Source organism: Panthera uncia (genome assembly GCF_023721935.1).
Source record: "Panthera uncia isolate 11264 chromosome C1 unlocalized genomic scaffold, Puncia_PCG_1.0 HiC_scaffold_4, whole genome shotgun sequence".
Lineage (NCBI taxonomy): Eukaryota > Metazoa > Chordata > Mammalia > Carnivora > Felidae > Panthera > Panthera uncia.
Genome location: NW_026057585.1, coordinates 21,375,820 through 21,382,763, shown reverse-complemented (window position 1 = coordinate 21,382,763; position 6,944 = coordinate 21,375,820). Strand labels below are relative to the sequence as shown.

The following is a 6,944-nucleotide window of genomic DNA, read 5'->3' as shown; positions in this document are numbered from 1 at the left end:
CCCAGCTATGAACAGTTGGATTTTGCAAAATGTGTTTGTTTCTCTAGCACTAAAGCCGATCTGGACTTTGGCAAGGCACCTATCCTATAGGACTGGTTCTTTTAAGAACAAGCCCCAAGCTCCCAGAAGCACATTTGCTCAAATGTGAGTGGGCTGCAATTCAAGTAATTTGCTCCCTAGCGCCTTGTGACAATCTTGTTTCTGTTTCTGTGTTCTTTCTCCAGTTCCCCTCCTGCTTTGCCCCTAAAGATTGATGCATCATTTCATCTGCTTTTTCAGAAATCTAGTTTCCTTTTCATGTCCCACTTCTGGGCTCACATACTGTCTCCTAAGCCCACTATTTCCATGGACTGATAATCTTCTATAGAGTCCCCCATCTTGCAAAAGATTCATATTTGGACCTCCAAGACATCTATGCCCATTTATAGCCCCACTCGATGAGCCCCAGACCCAATCCTAAATTAGGATCCTAATTAGGTTAGGTTACATAATCCTGTCTCGGAATCAAAATCTTATCTTTAGGTTCCATGGTGTAGTGGTTAGCACATCTGCCTTATACCCAGAAGATCCTGGGTTCAATTGCCAGTGGAACCACAAAGTTGCTTTAGTTTCCATTCAAAAGAAATTTGGTGAACCCTGTCTCAGAATCTGAACCTTTATCAAAGAATTTTAATACTGGATTTCTAGTTTTAAAAGAATCTCAGGATAACAAGGTACAGGGCTAGCCTGATAATAGATACCCTGGCTATCAGTCATATCCAATGTATTTCAATCACTGGTAAAGCCAACTTCTTAAACCAAGATATTCAGCTTTCTTTAAGCAGACTCCATTATTTAATATTTAAGCTAGTGCAGAATCATTTTTTTGTGTGTGTGGCACACACTCTGAACACCAGGCAGAAAAAATTACTGTTATCCTTTTATTCTGAGGATATAGGACACATTTTTCCACAGGATGATTTAGGTGTTAAGAAAAATATATGCATCCGGACACATTAGATTTAGTGACACAGTTGACAAGTAAAGGCACATCTCCATCCTCTGCACCATAAGCTCTTCCTCAACATAATTATGACAAGGAAATGCCCAACTCACACTTACCAGGTGAATAACACATTGCATAATTCATATGATGAATGAGGATAAAATCAAGTCACAGAGCATTACTGGAGAGAAAAATAACATCAAAGTAGAATCCAACCATAAAATTACAGCCAAGGATGCTGTCACAAGTTAGCATGGCTAATGGAAATAGCAAGTCTAACAATTGTTGCTCATGGACCCAACCATCCTTCTTCCACCCCACCCAGACCATCTAATCCACCCTTACCTTCAGCCCTGTTACATCATCAGAAACCAATCCTAGCCTTAGGAATGGGTTTTAAGAAATTATAAACTAATATGTGGATGTGATACTCATACAAGCGCCGACCTTGCTTCCTAGAACACAATCCACAATCGCATCTGGGTATTTTTTTTCTGCTCACTCAAATTTTACAAAAATATGGCTTTTGAAACCAAATGGGTATAAATTCTAATCTTATTTCCATTAAGGAAGCTTTACTTCTGATCCATTGCCTATGAAATAAAGATAAAATATTTATTTGCAGAGTTTTATAAGCATTCAGTAGGATAATGTGCCTAACAAGAGTCAAGTACATGGTATATGCTTAACTTGTTGCTTTTTAAAATTCTCATAACTACCATTCTTTAGGTTTCCATTAGTTTAGTCTGATACCTTGTTTGTTACAATTTTTAATATCTCATCTCAAAAATTGCAACACTCTAATTAGGCATTTATTCCTCTAGGCCTTCACTGTGCAAATAAAGTATCACTAGTCACATGTGGTATTTAAATATAAATTTTAATTACTAGTTTTAAATAAAATTAAATATTCAATTCCTCAGTTGCACTAACCACATTTCAAGTGCACAATGGCCACATATCGCTAGTGGCTACTGTACTGAACAATACAAATAGCATTGCCATTATGGCAAAAAGTTCTATGGGACAGCACTGACACAGATAATCTAAGCACCTTACAATGTATTCCATTGATTAGCTCTGAAGCATTTCATAACCTTTTCCTCAACATGTCAACAGATGACAAGTGCCCCAGAGACCATCTGCTTCTGTAACACAAGTTTTTAAACTTGAAACTTGTTCACACTGTGGTCACTCATTCTTTCTATTAGTTTCTCTTAAAAAGCCTGCTTTCCCAGGGGCACTGGGTGGCTCAGTCAGTTAAGCATCAGACTTCAACTCAGGTCATGATCTCATAGTTTGTGAGTTCAAGCCCCACATTGAACTCTGCGCTGACAGCTCAGAGCCTGGAACCTGGAGCCTGCTTTGGATTTTCTCTCTCTATCTGCCCTTCCCCGGCTCATACTCTGTCTCTATCAAAAATAAACATTTTTTTAAAAAAGCCCTCTTTCTCCTCTAAACTTCCTCCTAACCAAGGCATCTGTTCACATACATATTATCTTGTTTCCATTGTCATTAAACATCACATTCTTTTTTTAAATGTTTATTATTTATTTTTGAGAGAGAGAGAGCGAGCAGGGGAGGGGCAGAGAGAGAGGGGGACAGAAGATCTGAAGTAGGCTCTGTGCTGACAGCAGAGAACCCAGCAATGCAGGGCTTGAACTCATTAACTATGAGATCATGACCTGAGCCAAAGTCAGAGGCCTAACTGACTGAGCCACGCAGGTGCCCCATTAAACATCACATTCTTGGGTACCTATGTGGCTGCGTTGGTTAAGCACCTAACTTCGGCTTGGATCATAATCTCATGGTTTGTGGGTTCAAGCCCTGGGATGGGTTCTGTGCTGACAGCTCAGAGCCTTAAACCTGCTTCAGATTCTATGTCTCCCTCTCTCTCTGCCCCTCCCCTGCTGGGGCTCTGTTTCTCAAAAATGAATAAATGTTCAAAAAAATTGTTTTTAATTTTAAAAAAATCACATTTTAAAAATTCAACTCTGAATTCAATGAACTCTTCATTTACAGGGATCTAAATTTCAGAATATTTAATAAAATAAAGTTAGTCATGAAATTAGATCACTAATGTAAATTTCTAGCCACACTGTTTAGAAGAACTATGTCAAGCTAGCTACATAGAGCTCAGGTCATGTTTTTCTTTATCAAAGTGAAGAAGTATCTAGTATTTAGTGTATTTAGTATTTAGGGCATAAAAGATAGAAAAATAAAGCAAACTAAGCTGTAAAATCCTATTCCCAGAAAATCTTCAATATCTTACTTATATGCAATAAATACCTAAATATTTCCTAAGTTATATTAAAAAAAAACCCACAAAATTTCCTTTTCCCCCTACCAGCCTCTATGTGTGTATGAGGGGTGGGGAGAGGGGAGCCAGGTGGCAGGGGGTTTTGGAGGGGTGCTAAAGATAAAACAGAAGAATAGAAACTAGCTATAAAATTAGCAATGAACAATTTATTGCAATGCTTGGAATATTATTCTTATAACTCTGTAATATGACTTAATGTACCAAAGGGACAAGTTATTTCATGTCTACAATTTGTGTAGTGGAGGTCTGTTCATCTTTTAAAAGACATATACTCTGTTAAAAGGGTAATAGTATGTATAGATTTTAAACTGAATGTCAAATGAAAAAAGAAACTCATACAAAAAATAATGGCCCAAATTAACGCTGTCAAAGAAGAATATTCTGGTGATTCAGAACTTGGAGTCAAAAAACCCCGAATATTTGTCTACCCCTGCCCCCTTGTGGTGGTATGTGCCTCTTAGGTAAAACAAGCAAATTTTTTATAGATTGAAACCCAACACGTCAGTTTTGAAAACAGAGAAGAGAGAATTAAAGTAGAAAGGAATTATTATATTTAATACATAATAAAATAATGTTATTTCCATTAGCATGCATGTTAGTGTAACATCTGTGGTTAATTTTTAAAAGCTGCTGTACAAGAATAGTTATAAATGCAAAATCTAAATTTGTCTGAGACAGAAAGAAATAGCAAAATTATGGTTAATTTTTATTTTAGGTATTCAAAGTCCTGTAATGGTAATTATACAGAACTGTGTTTTAACCATAGACTACAAAGGATTATATGATATATGTCATTCACCCAAGATGATGGATGTTTACTGAAGATCTACCATATGCCAGGCATAGGCTTATATTTTGGGAAGCAAATAATTGTTTGGAAAAACAATAATAAACAGTCTTTTCCCTCATGGAGTTTATGCCTTGTGGAGAAAAAATACAAGCAACATATAATCATACCAAAAAATTACAATCTCCAAATGACGTTTGAAGAAGACAATATGATCCTATGAGAAGAAATATATCTAGCAGAGGGGAGCCTAAAAAATAGAAGAGCATTTTGGAGGCTGTGCATTTGGAGGCAGGGAGTATATGAGAACTCCCTGAGTTCTCTCTGCTCAGTTTTACTGTGAACCTTAAACTGCTCTAAAAAATAAAGTCTAGTTTAAAAAAAAAAAAGGAGAGAGAGAGAGGCATTTCATAACAAAGGACACTGGGGTAGGTATGAAGAGGCATGCACAGGAAAGCAAACAGGCAAAGGTTCTGGGCTGAACAGTGGCGTGGCATATCCTAGAGTCTGAAAAGGCCAGTCAATGCCTGGAGCCCGGAAAAAGAATGAGTCCTCCAAGACACCCAAAAAGGTATCCAGGGGCCAAAAACTGCATGAGCATATGGGCCATCTTATGAATTTAAGAGTAATAGAAAGCTATTAAAAGTTTGTAAGAGTAATAGAAAGCTATTAAAAGGTTTTAAATAGGGTGGGGCACCTGGGTGGCTCAGTTGGTTAAGTGTCCAACTTCGGCTCAGGTCATGATCTCGTGGTTCAAGAGTTCAAGCCCCATATTGGGCTCTGTGCTGACAGCTCAGAGCATGGAGCCTGCTTCAGAGTCTGTGTCTCCCTCTCTCTCTGCTCCTCCCCCACTCATGTTCTGTCTCCCTAATTTTAAATTTAAAAAGTTTTAAATAGGAGTATGACATAATCTGATTTGTATTTTACAAATCTATTAAAATGTTTTAAATAAATGTTAAGAAAAGAGGGGCTAAGAAAATTATATGCTGCCTTTATAGCAGCATAGAGTACTGTGCTTAAGGAGGACAAGTATCTATCAGCCAGACAAGAGACAATGAGTTTAAAAAAGAAGAGGAAAATAACCTCTGACCACAGAAGCTTAGAAACCTATGATCAGAGAAGTACCTAAGTTGTGAAAGAATTCATAGACATCACTTAAGAAGGATGCCAGAGGAAGAGAGACTTGAGTTAACACAAGCAAGTTGGGGAAATTGGAGACAAGATTGACAGCACAGGCAACTTTTGTGGCAAACAAGCAGACAAATTCACCAAAACTCAGTTCACCAAATGGCCAAATCACTGACAACCAATCCATCAAATATATGGATTTGACAAAAGATAATCTTATAAGTTTTAAGAAGAGTATTTGATTTGATGACCAAATGTGAAATAGTTCACATGAACTAAGTAAAATTTTGCTTTTCATATGGGGATTCTCAGTTTACACTGGTTTTTACTTCTTTTTTAAAATGTCATTTTAAAAAATGGGGGCCCCAGGGTGGCTCAATCTGTTGAGCGTCCAACTTCAGCTAAGGTCAAGATCTCGGGGTTTGTGAGTTTGAGCCCCATGTTGGGCTCTGTGCTGACAGCTCAGAGCCTGGATCCTGCTTTGGATTCTGTGTCTCTGTCTCTCTCTGCCCCTCCCCTGCTCATGCTCTTTCTCTCTCTCTCTCTCAAAAATAAATAAACTTAAATAAATAAATAAAAACAAAAAATAAAATAAAATGTAATTTTGTATTGATCCAATCTTTCAGCTTTCACCTGTTATCGTTTATTATATTTTTAATCAATTTATTTTTTACCCTTCTTCAACATCTTTTTGATTTGATTTATTGTGTTCCTTGTTTTTTTTCCATTGTTTTTTGTGCTTTTCTGAATCATTTTGCTAATTGCTAACCAAGTCGTGATACCCTAACTGTTCTTTGACAGAAATGACATTTTTAGTTTCATGGAGAAGTAATGTTTTTAATTAATTCTGATTCTTTTGGATGACTTTAAATTGTAATTCTAAATTTAAGTTAATTTAAACATTTTATTTCATTAAATTTTAATCTAGTTTAAAATTCTGATTTATTTTAGTGCCTGTGAGTTAAATTTAAAGTTTAATCTTCATTAAAGTTTAATTTAATCTTAAACTTTAAATGCTAGATATATAAAAGGAAAGCTGGATGCCATTTGAGGAATTGGCAAAAGAATTAGAAAAATGCTTAAAATTCACCAAAATAGAAAATGACATTCAAAGATAACTGAAAATATTTCAGAGGTAGACAAGTGATCCCATTACATATAAAATGACAGGGTGGGGGGAGGTTGGAAAATAGCTTTTCTTTTGAAAAAAAATTTTGAAATAAATACTGATACTGTTTTTGCTATTCTTACCATTCTGCCAAGTTCCCAGGTGATACATCAACCTTAAAAAGTTAGTATCCATAAAATCTTATTTCATCATTGGGAAACACACTTAAACATCCACAGAGCTTTAACTCTTAAGACTGTTTGGAATAAATTGATAAATCTGATGAATCCAAGCATTTGGCAAATGGTCATTCAGTGAACTGGTCCTTTAGCAAAGTGTTTTCAAATTAGGAAGTGTCTGATTCACTGTAACAGAGATAAGCTCTCTTAATTCAAGTCTCTCACAATCTGCAGGAGAGATAAATACTCAAATAATTGCAAACTTTCTGATAAATGTTTAGAAAGGAGGTGGGTGCAAAGTTCTATGGTAGCACAGGAAGCAGGGGAGGGGAGCAGCCAACTCTGCCTCAAGGAAAACTTCACAAGGTTCACAACAGCAGTGACAATATAGCTTATTATTGAAATATTTTTCCAAACATAAAAGGAAGAAAAAGATA

At 36.3% G+C, this 6,944-nt stretch overlaps 1 non-coding gene across 1 annotated transcript; it reads left to right on the top strand.

The window, feature by feature from the left end:
• The first annotated feature begins 521 nt into the window (after positions 1–521).
• Positions 522–594, top strand: TRNAI-UAU (transfer RNA isoleucine (anticodon UAU)). The gene has a single exon. It is a non-coding gene; the product is annotated as a tRNA-Ile (tRNA).
• Positions 595–6,944: the final 6,350 nt, after the last annotated feature.